The 16,375-nt window shown below is 49.2% G+C and overlaps 1 protein-coding gene across 1 annotated transcript in view; it reads right to left on the bottom strand.

Moving 5' to 3' along the window:
* TRIO (trio Rho guanine nucleotide exchange factor) overlaps window positions 1-16,375 on the bottom strand; it is a 5,246,815-nt gene that overhangs the window by 2,859,805 nt on the left and 2,370,635 nt on the right. The window lies entirely within an intron of this gene.

Genomic DNA, 16,375 nt, shown 5'->3' with positions numbered 1-16,375 from the left:
GCTGATATCCAAAACCACTATAGTAGGAATTTTATCTGACTAGTCAAGTATAACTTTATTCAGCTCAATACAGAACTATAAAGGTGCAGGTTAGTACAAAATAAAACATCATTTCAAGATATGGATAAAATACAATATGCTATATGTATATAATCTTAAATAACAATTAAAAATACAAGACCTAAAGCACAAGTTTTTTTAACGTCGGTAACGATATATCTGTGAAAGACATTGGCTAGTGATAGATTCCTTACCTTAGAATTACCCCAGGCGTCAGACTGGATCCAGAAAGTTTTTGGCAGCAGTACCCCTGCGTGTCGGAAGGTGGCGTCATGCGGCTCAGTGTCCGTCGTAGGCGTCATGATCGCAGGGATGACGACGCGGCAACTACTTAGACGCCACCCTCGAGTGCCAACGTAAATTCTGTACACGACTTTTTGCACCAGGAACGCAGAGCCATGCCAGATACTGCCCACTGGTGCATTGAAAGTAGGGCCCTGAAAGGGATGATCTTAACCCTAAAAATCTGTTTGCAGAACGGGGAGGATGGGTGGGGCAGTAAGGAATCTATCACTAATTAATGTCTCTTACAGATATATTGTTATCGAAGGTAAGTAACTTGTGCATCTGAAAGAGACACGTTGGTGATCGATTCCTTACCTTAGAATAGATACCCCAGCAATACCAACCCCGGTGGTGGGTCTGCGAACCAAGATCACAACAGAAAGTCACAGAGAACAGAACGGCCAAAGAAGCCATCTCTCTGGACTTGCCTGTCCAGGCAGTAATGCTTAGTAAAAGTGTACAGTGAGGCCAATGTAGCTGCCTGACAGATGTCTTGCAGGGGGACACCACTTCCCAATGCAGTAGCAGCCGCTGTCGTTCTGGTAGAATGGGCGCGCAGCCCCACCGGAGGTTCCTTTTTAGCCAGAAATACCAGGCTTTTATACACAGGACAACCCAGCGGGAGATAGTCCCTTTGTGTACACCCCGGCCTTTCTTGGCGACTACGTAGCCAGCAAAGAGCTGGTTATCCACCGGGAACTGTTGTGTGTGATTGAGGTAAAATGAGAGCGCACTTTTTGGGTCCAGACGGTGGAGCCTCTCTTCCTCCCTGGAAGGTTGCGGAGGCGGAAAGAAAGTGGGCAAGGTGATATTTTGCCCAATGTGGAAGGGAATAACAACCTTTGGCAAGAAGGAATGACGAGTGCAGAGCACAACTTTGTCCGGTTGAACAGACTGAAAAGGAGGTTTACAGAAAAGAGCCTGGAGCTAACTCACGAGCCTAGCGGAGGTGATAGCAACCAGGAAAGAAGTCTTCTTTCCTGGCGGGCCAAAGAGAGAAGGAACAAAAAGACTTCTGAAAGAGGGGCAGAAAGGTGATACACAGCCTTTGCTGTGCACCATTCCACAAATTTGGTCCACCTGCAGGCATATACCAATTTAGTGGAGGGACGCCTGGCTGCCAGAATGATATCACAGACTTCAGAAGGCAAGTCAAATGGAATCAACTGTCGCCACTCAATCTCCACACATGGAGGTGGAGACTGGACAGGTTCGGGTGGAGGACCGTCCCCTGCTGCTGCGACAGAAGATCCTCCTGAAGAGGCAGTTGATTAGGGGATCCACACTCATACTGAGTAGCTCAGGATACCAAACTCATCGAGCCCAGTTCGAGCCACAAGAATGACTTGGCTCCAGTCACGCATGATATTCTTCAGACTCTGGGTAGAAGTGGTATAGGCGGAAAGGCATACAATAGACCGCAACTCCACTCGTGATGAAAAGCGTCGTTGAGCGAGTGCCTCATTGAAAATTCCAACGTGCAGAACTGCTGACATTGTGCGTTCTCTTCGGTGGCGAATAGATCTAACCAAGGCTCTCCCCACTGTTAAAAGAGACCTTGCACCACCTCCGAGTGAAGATGCCACTCGTGATCCATCATGCACCTGTGGCTAAGTTAGTCTGACCTGGCGTTCAGAGAACCTATATGCCCTGATGTTCCAGCCATTTTCAAAGGCAGAGAGCCTCTTGACAACGGGTCCACGACCCCACCCCAACTTGTTTGTTGCAGTACCACATGGTGGTGGTGCTGTCTGTGAAAACCTGCACCACTCTTCCCAGGAGAAAGGGAAAGAAAGCATTTAGTGCAAGACGAATCGCCCGAAGGTTGATATGGAGCCCCCACTCTGCCAGAGACCAGAGGCCTCTGATCTCCGATTCTCCCGAATGGCCGCCCCAACCCAGCAGTGATGCATCTGTCACCACAGTGAACTCTGGCTGGGGAAGGGAGAGGGATCTGCCGTTGACCCTATCCCGGTTCGTTAGCCACCACTACTATTGGCGTGCAGTGCCCTCCGCAGTCTAGATGCAATCAGAAAGATTCCCCTGATGCTGTGCTCACTGGAACTTCAGTTCCCACTGCAGAGCATGCATATGCCACCTGCACAGTCCACCAGCAGGATGCATGAGGCCTGGTAGCCTCAGGGTCATTCTGACCGAAACCCGAAATAGGGGCTGAAAGATCGGACTCATAAACCGAATATCCCAGATCCGTTGCTCAGAGGATAAGCCTGAAGAACAAGTTACTTGTAATGTAATGTAATGTAAAGCACATTTCTATAGCGCTCCTATCACTCCAGGGAGTATCTTGGCGCTTAACCAACCCAGATGGACGGGTAGGGGGCAAGATGATGAGTGACCTATTGCATCACACTACTAGATCAAGGCTCTGCAGGCGACATCGGTTAAAGAAAAGACCCAAGTTTTTAATGCTTTCCTGAAGTGGGTCTCCTGGGATAATGCTCTTAGGGAGGGTGGTAACTGATTCCAGGCCTTAGCGCCCAGAAAGAAGAGGGATCTGCCACCTCTTGTAGTCAGCTTAAAGCGAGGGATAGTAAGCAAGTTCTGGCTAGCAGATCTCAGACAGCGGGTGGGGTGATATTTCTTAAACCCGTTGCAGAGGTATTTAGGTCCTTGCTGTTGGAACGCCCTGAACGTGATGACAAGTATCTTAAATAAGATCCTTTTACTAATAGGCAGCCAATGTAGCGCCTTCAGGGCCGCTGAGGCTGAGGATCTACGTGGCCAGCGTAGTACTAGGCGCGCAGCGGCGTGTTGGACCATCTGCAATCGGTGCAGGACTGATTTGTTAGCTCCAGCATACAGGCCGTTGCAGTAGTCCAACCTGGAGTTAATTAAAGCCACAGCCACCGATTTTCTGGCTGGCAGCGGGAGGAGATCGAAGAATTTCCTCAGTGCCTTTATAATCTGAAAGCAGGTCCCAGCTATAGTTACTGCTTGATTTTTAAAAGACAGTTGGTCGTCGAACTTGATACCCAAGTTCCGAGCTGATGTGATGGTGTTGGGAGGTGCTTCTGCTTCAGCAGGCCAACACCTCTTTGGGGAGAACAGATTGTGTTTCCCAAACGGCATGATCTCTGTCTTCCCGGCATTACATTTCAAATGGTTGTTAGTCATCCAGTTGAATGTCGCTGTTAGGCATTCCTTTAGATTTTCTTCAGCGCCTGGCCTGTCCCTGTCCAGCACCAGGATTAGCTGGGTGTCGTCAGCATAAGAAATTGTACTGATCTTAAAAGATGCGATCAGTTCCATAAGTGGGACCATGTACAGATTAAAAAGTACAGGGCTTAAACTAGAGCCCTGTGGTACCCCAGAGCTGACGACCTTTGCTTCCGACTGGAAAGGGCCCAGCACAGTGACCTGACGTCTGTTGCTGAGGAAATTCCTAAGCCATACCAGGGCTTGTCCCCCTACCCCTGCGGCAGCCAGCCGGTTCACTAAGATATGGTGTGAAACCGTATCGAAGGCTGCCGACAGGTCAAGTAGGATTAGGACGGCCTCTTTTCCCTGGTCCATGGCTGCTCTTAGGGTCTCTGCTGTGAACAGTAGGGCTGACTCAGTAGAGTGATATGATCGAAACCCTGACTGGTTGGGGTGTAGAATGTTATTCCCCTCCAGGAAGTTCGTTAGTTGAATGTTGGCGAATTTTTCCGCCAGTTTGAACAGCACTGGGAGCAGGGAGATAGGACGCAGATTGGAGAGGGTGGTAGGGTCAGCCAGTGCCTTCTTCTGTAAAGGCTTAACCGCTGCCAGCTTCCAATCGCTAGGTATATCTCCTGTGGCCAAGGAGGTGTTGATGATGCTGTTAATGATGGGATTGACCACCTCTACTAAGGTGTGGAGCACAGAAGGGGGACATGGGTCGAAGGGGGATCCGGATTTGATGGCCATAATGGCTTTGTGAGTGTCTTCAAGGGGGATAGCTGCAAATTTCTCCAGACGGGCGTTAGTCCATTTCTCTTCAGTTTGTACAGCTAACAGCTGAGTAGTGGGTATTGGTGGAAAAGTGTTCACTATATCGGAGATCTTTTTATCGAAATAGTCAGATATCGCATGACAGAGATCTTGAGAGGGAGGGATCTCCTGCGAAAGAGCTGAAGGATTCATGAATTTTTGAACTACCCTAAAGATCTCTTTTTGTCCTTGGCCTGCGATGGAAATGGCCTGAAGAAAGTGAGCTTTCTTAGCTGACTTTATTCCTGAGTGGTAGTTCCTCCTAGCCACTCGGTAAGCGTTGCGGGCGGTGGCATCATAATTCCTACGCCACTTCCGTTCCAGAGCTCTGACTGCTCCGAGTTCAAGTTTCAGGGCCAATGTGAACCATGGGGCACTTTTTTTGGTTTTAGTGGAGTTAGGGTTCTTTTTGCCGACTGATCCCAATAGTGCCCCTGCACTGGCTATCCACTTGCCAAAGTTCTGATTGTCAGTGGAGGTGTAACCTGTGAGAGTTGGAGTGCTGCAAGCTAATTTCCCTGCCACCTCAGGTCTGGTATGCAGTTCTCTCCAGTTAGGGACATGATTGTCCTTGGGACGTTTGTTATTTTGTGTTATCGTTCCTTTCCGATTTGTTAGAGGTGTAATATGAAAGGGGATGAAAAAGTGATCAGACCAGATCTGGGGGGTGGGAGTCTTTACTATCAGTCTGGAGGAGTTAGAACAGACACAGTCCAAAAGATGTCCTGCTAAGTGTGTGGGTTCGTGGTTCAGGAGGGAGAGACCAAGTACATCAATGAGGTCCAGGAAACATCTCACACCTGGTTCATTGGGAGATTCTAGATGCAGATTTAGATCACCCAGAACAGTAAAGTGGGAGGATCTGAGGGCTAGGTCACTCAGTACATCTCCCACAGATTCCAGAAATTTAGTAGGAGGACCAGGTGGCCGATAAATAAGAACCCCAGAAAAAGTGAACGTGTCGTGGACGCTCAGGGAGAAGGCAAGTGCTTCTGCTTCTTTAATGTCTGGCAGTTCCTGAGTGGAACATTTCAGGGCTTTATGATGGATTATGGCCAAGCCTCCTCCACGTTGTTCGGGTCTATCCAGACGCTGGATAAGGAAGTTTGGTGGGAGGGCTATAGCTAGGTCAGGGTTGCACCATGGTTTTAACCAGGTTTCAGTAATGAGAAGCCAATCTAGGTTGGATTCCACAATCAATTCTTGAATTTTCTGAGCATTCTTGGAGAGCGATCGTGCATTGATCAGTCCTCCCCGTAGGACAGGAGGATATAAGGATGTTCCCCCAAGAGGCTCTGGGGTAAACATAATTTTACATTGACCACAGCAAACTGGTCCATACCATTTATCTGGGATTAAAAGGTTGCGACATAGTGTGTGAGGTGCATTGTGGGAGAGCAAGAACTCCCTGGACAAACCTGTATGGGGGGTTGGGTGTGTCATCGATTGCACAGAGTATCCCGTCTCCCGCGCCTCCTTAGCGCTGACGGGTGCAGACGGGCTGGACTCTGGCTCGACTCCGGCGCTGATGCGGCGCGTCCGCTGAACGCGTCCGCTGCGCGGAGGCATGGCCGTATGCTTTTATACCGGCGCCCAAGCCAAAATGGCCGCCACGAAAACGCGAGTTCGAGACCCGGGGACCTCCTCAAGATCGTCCTCGCCCCACTAGGGAGCAAGTAAATACAATAAAACTGCTTGGAGAGCAGGCACAACTATTACAGACAATTCTACACTACACTATGAAAAACGAGTGAACCAAGTAAAATAGCGCTAGAGTGGTAGGTGGGGACGGACACAGAGGGAAAATGTGTTCAATATTAAAATATTGCTAAGAGCAAGATGCAGCCACCCGGTATCAGCCTCGGGGGTCGAGAGTAAGTGTGAGCAAACAGTTTGCTGCTCAGCTATGCCGGTTTTATACCGGCGCCCAAGCCCAAGCCCAAGATATATCTGTAAGAAACATTAGTTAGTTAGAGTCCTTACCTTAGAATATCCCAAGGCGTCAGGCTGGATCCGAAAAAAAATTAATAGCAGTACCCTTGCGCGTCGGTAGGCGTCGTCTGCGGCTCCGCGTCCGTCGTCGGCGCCGGGATGACGTCGTCGGAGTACTTAGACCCTGCCCTCGCGCGCTGACGTCAGTTCTTATACACAGCTTTCCGCGCCAGAAACGCAGAGCCATGATAAAAACCAACTCTGGTGCCATGAAACTAGGGCCCTCAAAGGGATGAACCTTAACCCTAGATGTCAGTTCGCAGAGCGGAGAAGATGGGTGGTGGGTCTGAGAACCAAGATCACACCAGAAAGTCCTGGAGAACGGAACGGCCAAAGAATCCATCTCTCCGGACTTGCCTGTCCAGGCAGTAGTGTCTAGCAAACGTGTGCAGCGAGGCCCACGTAGCTGCGTTACAGATGTCCTGCAAGAGGACTCCCCGACCCAGGGCAGTAGTAGCCGCCGTGGCCCGAGTGGAATGGGCCCTCAGCCCAACAGGAGGCTCCTTTCTCGCCAAGGAGTAGCAAACCTTGATGCACAAGACGAACCACCGAGAGATGGTTCGTTTGTGCACCGCCCGTCCCTTCTTAGCGCCCACGTAACCAACAAAGAGTTGGTCATCCACCCAGAACTGGCGTGTGCGGTCCAGATAGAATGAGAGCGCACGTTTTGGGTCCAGACGGTGGAGCCTCTCTTCCTCTTTCGAGGGATGCGGAGGCGGAAAGAAGGTGGGAAAGGTGATGGACTGCCCGATGTGGAAGGCTGTGACAACCTTGGGCAGGAAAGAGGGACGCGTCCCCAAGACAACTTTGTCCGGATGGACAGAAAGGAAAGGAGGTTTAGAAGAAAGAGCCTGGAGCTCACTCACTCTCCTGGTAGAGGTGATGGCAACCAGGAATGCAGTCTTAAGAGTGAGAAGACGAAGAGAACAATTGTGAAGTGGCTCGAAAGGAGCGCACATCAAATAAATCAGAACAAGGTTCAAGTCCCACTGAGGCATCACAAAAGGAACAGGAGGAAACATGTGAGTGATGCCTTTCAAGAATCTATTTACAACAGGGGACCTAAAAAGAGAAGTCTGATCAGGAAGCCTTAAGAAGGCTGAAATGGCAGAGAGGTAGCCCTTGATAGTGCCCAGAGCAGAGCACTGCTGTGCAAGAGGAAGAAGAAAGAGGAGAACCTCTGAAAGGGGGGCGGAAAGAGGATCCACAGCATTTGCTGTGCACTATGCCACAAATGTATTACACCTGCAGGCGTATACCGTTTTCGTGGAGGGACACCTCGCTGCCAGAATGACATCACAGACTTCAGGAGGCAAGTCAAATGGCCTCAACTGTCCACCCTCAATCTCCACACATGGAGGTGGAGACTGGACAGGTTCGGGTGGAGGACGTCCCCTGCTGCTGCGACGGAAGGTCCTCCTGAAGAGGCAGACGAATCGGGGGATCGACTGACATGCTGAGTAGCTCGGGATACCAGTACCTTCGAGCCCAGTCCGGAGCCTCAAGGATGACTTGGGCCCAGCCGTGCCTGATATTCTTCAGCACTCTGGGCAGAAGTGTTATAGGCGGAAAGGCGTACAACAGACCGCAGCTCCACTCGCGACGAAAAGCGTCTCAGAGAGAGTGCCGCCTTGGAAATTCCAACGTGCAGAACTGATGACATTGCGTTTTCTCTTCTGTGGCGAATAGATCTAACCAAGGCTCTCCCCACTGCTGAAAGAGGCTTTGCGCCACGTTCGAGTTCAGACGCCATTCGTGGTCCATCATGTACCGACGGCTGAGTTCGTCTGCCCTAGCGTTCAAGGAACCTGCCAGGTGTTGAACCACCAGGGTCACCCCCTGGTGTTCCAGCCATTGCCAGAGACGCAGAGCCTCCTGAGAAAGGGTCCACAACCCCACCCCGCCCTGTTTGTTGGAGTACCACATGGCGGTGGTGTTGTCCATGAACACCTGCACTACACTCCCTGGACAGAGGGGAGGAATGCTTTCAGTGCAAGACGGATCGCCCGCAGCTCCAGAAGGTTGATATGAGCCGGGACTCCGCCAGAGACCAGAGGCCTCTGATCTCCGCCTCTCCCATGTGGCCCCCAGCCCTGGAGGGATGCATCCGTCACAACCACGTGCTCCGGTTGGGGTAGGGAGAGGGCTCTGCCGCTGACCCAATCGCGGTCCGTGAGCCACCACTGCAACTGACTAGCAGTGCCCTCCGAGATCAGGACGTGGTCGGACAGGTTGCCCTGATGCTGTGCCGACTGAAACTTCAGGTCCCACTGCAGAGCCCGCATCCGCCACCTGGCGTGATACACCAGAAGGATGCAGGAGGCCATCAGCCCCAGAAGCTGCAGCGTCAACCTGACCGAGACTCGGGATAAAGGCTGAAAGATCGGAATCAGAGCCTGAATATCCCGAACCCGCTGGTCGGGGGGGATAAACCAGAAACTGCACAGAGTCCCAAACCTCTCCGATGATAAGGAGCTTCTTAAAGGGGCACATGTGCGACTTCGGCACGTTGATGGAGAACCCCAGCGAGTGCTGGAGGTCGGCCATAGTCTGGAGGTGGGAGATGACTGTTTGGGGCGAGCCCGCCTTCAACAACCAATCGTCGAGATAGGGGAAGACTGAAACCCCTGATATGCGCAGATGAGCTGCGACCACCGCAATCACTTTCGTGAACACCCGAGGGGCGCTGGTAAGGCCGAAGGGGAGCATAGTACACTGAAAGTGCTCGTGGCCTACCGTGAACAGCAGGTAGCGCCGGTAGGCCGGCAGGACGGGGATGTGGAAGTAGGCGTCCTGCAAGTCCAACGCTACCATCCAGTCTTCCGGGTCCAGGGCAGCCAGGACCTGAGCCAAAGTTAGCATCTTGAACTTCTCCTTCCGGAGGAAGCCGTTGATGCTCCGTAGGTCCAAGATAGGGCATACGCCTCCTTTGCCCTTCTTGGGTACCAGAAAGTAGTGGGAATGGCAACCATGTCCTACTTCTGGCCCAGGAACGCGATCAATGGCCCTCCTTGGCCAAGAGGGCCATAACTTCCTCATGCAGAAGTTGCAAGTGATCCCCCGACCTGTGGTGGTACTGCGGAGGCATGGCTGGAGGGGTTGCCTCGAAGGGGAGGGGGTAGCTCCTTTGGACAATTTGCAGCACCCACCTGTCCGACGTGATGTAGCGCCAGTGGAGGAGGTGATGGCGAACCCTCCCCCCACTGGTGTCGAATGGGCCTGAAACGCCGGACTAGGAAGGCTTAGAGGCAGATGCTGCAGGAGCGGATGTGGACTGACCTTGCCTTTGTCCCCCGGCACCACCACGGCGGTAACCACGTCCACGTTGAGACTGGTTCTGCGGCTGGCTGGACGTGTGGGGGTGCCCCTTCCTTGGCCACGATGTGGTACTGAAAATTCTGGACCCGACTATGGTGTGGTACCGAAGCTTTACACTCGTGTCAAAAATATCATCATCCCATGACAAATTTGGTATTGGCAGACCGGTAATGATTAAGATATTATGCCTGTGCATTTGCTTCACGATTGAGTGACGAAATCACCCTTAAATCGTAGTTTCTGTCTTGAACCCTCGGGTTCTATTTTGTGAGCGGCATCCATCTTGTGATTGCCCTTATATAGTCAATTGACCCAGGCCGAATTCGATCCAAAAGGACGCGTACACCTTTGCTGACTCCTCTGTGACCTGGGCGAGCTGACTCCACTGCCTCAAGCCAAACCTGTTCGGGCAGTCCTCATCCCAATGGCCGAGCGAGATTAGCATCAAAGCACAACATGTCATAAACCGTTTATCGCATACAAGCTACGCTTAATCACACACACACCTGTCCCTGTTTCTTCTTTATGGTCTGTTTTACAAGGAGGAGGTGCCCGATTTTATTGGGGGTTCATCGATATCTGATGGAAGTTCTGGGCCTTGCTGGGTAATCTATCACGAACTGGACAAACCAAAGTATGGCCTTGCCATCATGACTCTGCTTTTTCTTTGTAATGAAAATATGTATATGTAACTGTAAAACTAGGAATTCTTGCCTGAAGCTGATATTTGTGTATAAAAAGAGAAGGCTGGTTCTGTAAAAACAAGCAGTCTCCTGAGAACATACATGCGCTATATGCTGTTGTACTTCTGGGATACCTGTTACTGGTTGCAGCCAATAAACTCGATCCTTGACATCACCTAGAAGACTCTGTGTTTCTGTGGTCCAAAACAGGAAGGACTCAAGAGGTCTCTGGGTGTTCCCCCTGGCACCGCCGGGTCCCTACAAACCCGGTACCTCAGATTGGCGCCCAACTCGGGGCGGTATCAAGCGGTATCGGTCCAAGCCAGATGTTCGTGAGGAGCTTCGTGTGAAAATTCCAGAGGACGGCCAGCCACTTCAGCGACCCCTGTATGTCGACGTGGTTCCAAAGGTCTTTGCTGCGAGGTTCCCCGCGTCCCGACGGCTACGAAGGACTGCTGCCCTGACTATCGCCCTGTTTTGGACCCATTGATGCTTGGTAGAGCGAAACGATAGACGAGTCTTCTAGTGACGTCATCGATCTTCAATACTTCCGTTAAGTATAAGTGGAGCGTCTCCCAGTCCTTAGTTTGGTTCTTAGTTTGATATCCTTTGGGATAGCTTTGATTTGAACTTGCAAGCGCCAAAGCCGAGGGACTTGTGTATTCACGAGACTATCGTATTCAATAATCCTTTGAAGTTTGAAGCTAGACTAGAGAGCGAAGATGCCTGGTCTTAGCAGACTTGGAAACTTGTTTTGTCTTGGTTGTAATAGGGGTTCCCGATTGGAGGACTCGTGTCCGGTTCCTCCGATTGGAGCTCCAACATATGAGCTCTATGTGAAGCATGGCGTAGGCCCTATTGCATATAATGAAGTGTGGATCCGATATACCAGAAACAATGGTGTTTTAAAATGGCCACAATATGGTAGCTTTGGCACAGAGATTTTAGATAATCTAGAGGTGAACCTTTTCAAGAAGAAAGCCCGGCCGGCGATGTTTGACTCCCTTCGCCTATGGCGCAAGAAGCCAAACAGAAAGAAATGAAATTAGCAAAGAAAAATAAACGAGGTATGTCAATGGTACAAGCGGCCGTTGCATTTAGGGATAATGAGGAAGAACAAGAGAATGAACATACGCTTAGAAGTAGGAAGTTAGCAGTAGATAAATGCTACCCAGTTCTGCCAAATAGAGGACAAGGATCAAAAGAGACAATTGAGAAGGATCCTTTAATGTCTCATCTATTGAGTTCACCACCGCCACATGCGCAGTGCTACAGCACCACAGCAACCTTTAGTTGTACAACCTCCTATTGTTGGACAACAAGTTCTAATACAATCACCAGCTCCTCTTCAGCTGGTTTCTACTTCTCAGGCGCAGCCCTCTCAAGGGCCGCCGCCTTTGCTACATACTTCATCTACCTTTTCTACGACTTTGCATACTGCTCCAAGTGCTTATTCTAATACTCCTTCTGCTACTGCCTCGACTTCAACTTTACATCATGTGGTTCTGAGAATTATAAACCCCGCTATAATATGGTACCGGGGCCCACCACTCGTGTCACAAAATATTATCATACCATGACGAATCTGGTATCGACAGACCGGTAATGACTTGGACATTATACCTGTGCATTTGCGTCGTGATCGAGCAATACAATCACCTTAAAACAGTAGTTTCTGTCTCGAACCCTCGGGTTCCATTTTGTGAGCGGCATCCATGTTGTGGCTTGCCCTTACATAGTCAATTGATCCAGGCCGAATTTGATCTGAAAGGACACGTCCTCCTTAGCTGACTCCCCCATGACCTGGCCGAGCTGACTCCACTGCCTCCAGCCAAGCCTGTTTGGGCGGTTCCTCGCCCAGTGGCCGAGTAAGATAGCATCAAGGCACAACATGCCATAAATGATTCACTGCATACAAATCATGCTTTATCATACACACACCTGTCCCTGTTTCTTGTTTATGACTAGTTTTACGATGAGGAGGTGCCCGATTTTATTGGGGTTTCATCGATATCTGATGGGAGTTCTGGGCCTGGCTGGGTAATCCATCTCGAACTGGACATACGAAAATGTGGGTTTGCCATCATGACTTTGCTTTTTCATTATTGTGGAAATATGTATATGACTGTACTGTAAACTAAAAGAATTCTTGCCTGAAGGCGATATTTTTGTATAAAAGGAGAAGGCTGGTTCTGTAAAAACGAACAGTCTCCTGAGAATATACACACCCTGCTGGTGTACTTCTAGGACGCTTGTTACTTGGTTGCAGCCAATAAAACTCGATCCTTGACATCACCTAGAAGACTGTGTGTTTCTGTGGTCCAGAACAGGAAGAACTCAAGAGGTCTCTGGGTGTTCCCCTGGCACCACCGGGTTCCTACAAACCCGGCACCTCAGATTGGCGCCCAACTCGGGGCGGTATCAAGCGGTGACGGTCCAAGCCAGATGTTCGTGAGGAGCTTCGTGTGAAAATTCCAGAGGACGGCCAGCCACTTCAGCGACCCCTGTATGTCGAGGTGGTTCCGAAGGTCTTTGCTGCGAGGTTCCCCGCGTCCCGACGGCTACGAAGGACTGCTGCCCTGACTATCGCCCTGTTTTGGACCCATCGATACTTGGTAGAGTGAAACGATAGACGAGTCTTCTAGTGACGTCATCGATCTTCGATACTTCAGTTAAGTATAAGTGGAGCGTCTCCCAGTCCTTAGTTTTGTTCTTAGTTTTGGTATCCTTGAGATACGCTTTGATTTGGAACTTGCAAGCGCCAAAGCCGAGGGACTCGTGTATTCACGAGAATATCGTATTCGATAATCCTTTGAAGTTTGAAGCTAGACTAGTGAGCGAAGATGCCTGGTCTTAGCAGACTTGGAAACTTGTTTTGTCTTGGTTGTAGTAAGGACTCCCGATTAGAGGATTTGTGTCCGGTTCCTCCGATTGGAACTCCAACATATGAGCTCTACGTGAAGCACGGAGTAGGCCCTATCACATATAATGAAGTGTGGATAAAATACACCAGAAAAGATGGTGTTTTAAAATGGCCCCAATATGGTAGCTTTGACACAGAAATTTTAGATAATCTCGAGGTCAAATTGTTCAAGAAGAAAGCCCGGCCGGCGATGTTTGACTCTTTTCGCTTATGGCGCAAAGAAGCCAAACAGAAAGAAATGAAATTAGCAAAGAAAAATAAAAGAGGTATGTCAATGGTGCAAGCTGCCATTGCATACAGGGATAATGAGAAAGAGCAAGAGAGTGAACAAATGCTTAGAAGTAAGAAGTTAGCAGTAGACAAATGCTACCCAATGTTGCCACGTGAAGGACAAGGTTCAAAAGGGACATCTGAGAAAGATCCTTTAATGTCCCACTTACTGAGTTCACCACCTCCCTATGCACAAAGTGCTACTGCACCCCCGCGACGCTTTGTTATACCTCGCCCCGGCGCACGAACTCCAGTTCTTACAAAAGCACCAGCTCCTCTTCAGCTGGTTTCTACTCCTCCGGCGCAGCCCTCTCAAGGGCCGCCGCCTTTTCTACATGCTCCATCTGCTTTTTCTACGACTTCGCCTACTGCTCCAACTATTTCTCCTGATACTCCTTCTGCTATTGCCTCGACTTCTGCTTTCCATCAGCCTGTCTTTTCTGACGTTTCTGCCTTTCTACCTGCTTCTCCTTCTGTTCGACAAAGAGTGACAAATACTGTCACTGGTCTTTTCTCACCTTTCTTTGGGTCGCCTAAGACGACCCCTAATACAGGACGTAGACAGTTACGAAGTCAACTGCCTGATTATCAGGAAAGAGAAGTGCTGAATGAGTTAGCACGTAAATGGGTTACTGATACTGTAAAGTATGATGTTGAGTCTGTTATGGAAGTCTTCGGTCAGTGGGAAGCATCCACACAGAGATATGTATTCGAAGAGATGTGTGTATATCTCTGCGAAGATTTGAAGGGAAATGATCCAGAACGCAACATGCAGGAATTATTCCGTGTGCGTTTCAAGTTCTATGAAGGCATGATTGTAGGTGCTGATGTTGAACGAGCAATAGATATGTTGTTATCTTACAGGAGTAAGGGAAGCAATTCTAGATCATTGTATGAGGATGACATGCCAGGTAGGAAAAAGGCGCGACAGTATCCCATGAGAGAGGTTCCTCCAGTTTGGAGGGAAGGTGATGCGAATGCGAATCCAGCCATTCCGCCGCATTTCCAGAGTGTATGGGTACATGTTCCATGGAAAAGATCTGAAGTTTTAGCGCTAAAGCAGACATTGCCTGATCCTCGCAAAAATCCTGCAGGGTATTATAAAGAGTTATCACAGACTGCCAGCTCATGTATAATGAATTTAGCGGATGTAGACATGTTGTTTGGAAATGTTGTCCCACAGCCTTTATGGAGTAAGATTCGTCATATAGATCATGACCAAGAATTAGGTGACACATGGGCTAATATCACTGCTGCTGATGCTAGACAAGTTGGTGGCTCTAAGTCCGAGCCTTTAGTAGCTGAACTCCCTGGTAGGATTATCACGTATATGAAGACTTTAATGCCTGAATTGCGTGTGAATTGGGACAAGTTGTCTGCGTGCAAGCAGAAGAAAGACGAGAATGTGTCTGACTTTTTCACGAGGTTTGAAGAGACTTTCGTCGATCATAGTGGTCAGGATATGGCTACTGAGGGTGGCCAAAGATTGTTTGTAGACAAGTTTGTACATAATTTGCTTCCTGAACTATGTAATAAATTGAGAGATTCAGAAAGTGCTTGGGCTGTTTCCACGTCAGCGCAGATATTAGCCACAGCCCAGTACTATAAGAATAGACGCAAAGACGAGCTAGAGAATGCAGACAAAAAGATTAAAGATTTGAAAACCAAAGTCCTCCTCCAGCAAGCTTATCCGCCTCGTACTGCTAGTCAGCAAGATTATCAGCAACCCCAGCAGTATTCGAGAAACTCGCAGAGAAACGAGTCTTCTCAACAGCGTTTACCATATGGACCCAATCAGTGTGCCTATTACAAGGAAGAGGGTCATTTCAAGAATAGTTGTCCAGCTTTATTGCGACGTTTGAATGGTGTTTCTGGAGCAAGAGGGCAAGGTGTTCAACAGGCTCCTAGAGGTAGGGGCCGTGGAAACTTCCCCCAGAATGCTTCTTCTTTTCCGCCTCAGAAATCCATGAACAGCTTTGATCAACAGAATAATGCGTCTTCTAGGACAGCTCAGTACTATGCTGATGACTACTATGCAGAAAACGAGAATGAGGGTAATGATTGCTAGGACAGCCATGGACAAAGAGAGGGAGTTGTTTCAGTTCCAGTAGATCAGAATGGACCTTATGTTGAGGTGATTACATCAGGTGTGTCAGAACCTTTTCTGCTGGATACTGGTGCTACAAAAAGTTCTATTATGCACTCAAAACTTCCTGGCGCACCTTTGTCTGGTGAAATGAATGTTTCAGTAGGTTTCTCTGGCGCCCTGGTTAGGAACCCGATTTCTAGTCCTATGTCCCTTTCTGTTGGGCCATGTGAATTGGAAGCACCCCTCATTCTTACAACAGGTTGTGGTGAAAACTTGTTAGGATTAGATCTGTTAAAGAGACTATATGCGACTTTGTACTGTTCTCCTTCGGGAGTACAACTTACCCTAGGTAAGAAAGTGGTTTCTCCAATGTATTTGTCAAGGGAAAATATTCCAACAGAATTGTCATCTCTTCCGGATATACTTTGGGCTACTGGTTCTAATGATGTGGGTCTTTTAGAAATAGCGCAATATGTCATAACATTGAGAGCCAATGTTAGGTTGCCACGCATTCCCCACTACAAAATCTCTAGCGAAGGCGAGAAGGCGTTGTTAGCGATCATTTACGATCTGATTGAGAAAGATGTCATTGAAGAGACAACAGGCAACGTTTTTAACAGTCCTGTTTTGCCTGTTTTAAAGCGCACTGATCCTTCCCAACCACCTGTGTACAGATTCGTGATTGACCTTAGAGAGGTGAATAAGATTGTTGTGCCACAATTTCCAGTTGTTCCCGACATTACTGCCCTATTGACTATGGTTCCAGCTTCAGCCACTTGGTTC

Source organism: Lissotriton vulgaris, chromosome 4_1 (genome assembly GCF_964263255.1).
Source record: "Lissotriton vulgaris chromosome 4_1, aLisVul1.2, whole genome shotgun sequence".
NCBI lineage: Eukaryota > Metazoa > Chordata > Amphibia > Caudata > Salamandridae > Lissotriton > Lissotriton vulgaris.
The sequence above is the reverse complement of the archived record's forward strand: the minus strand, read 5'-3'. Positions and strand labels throughout refer to the sequence as shown.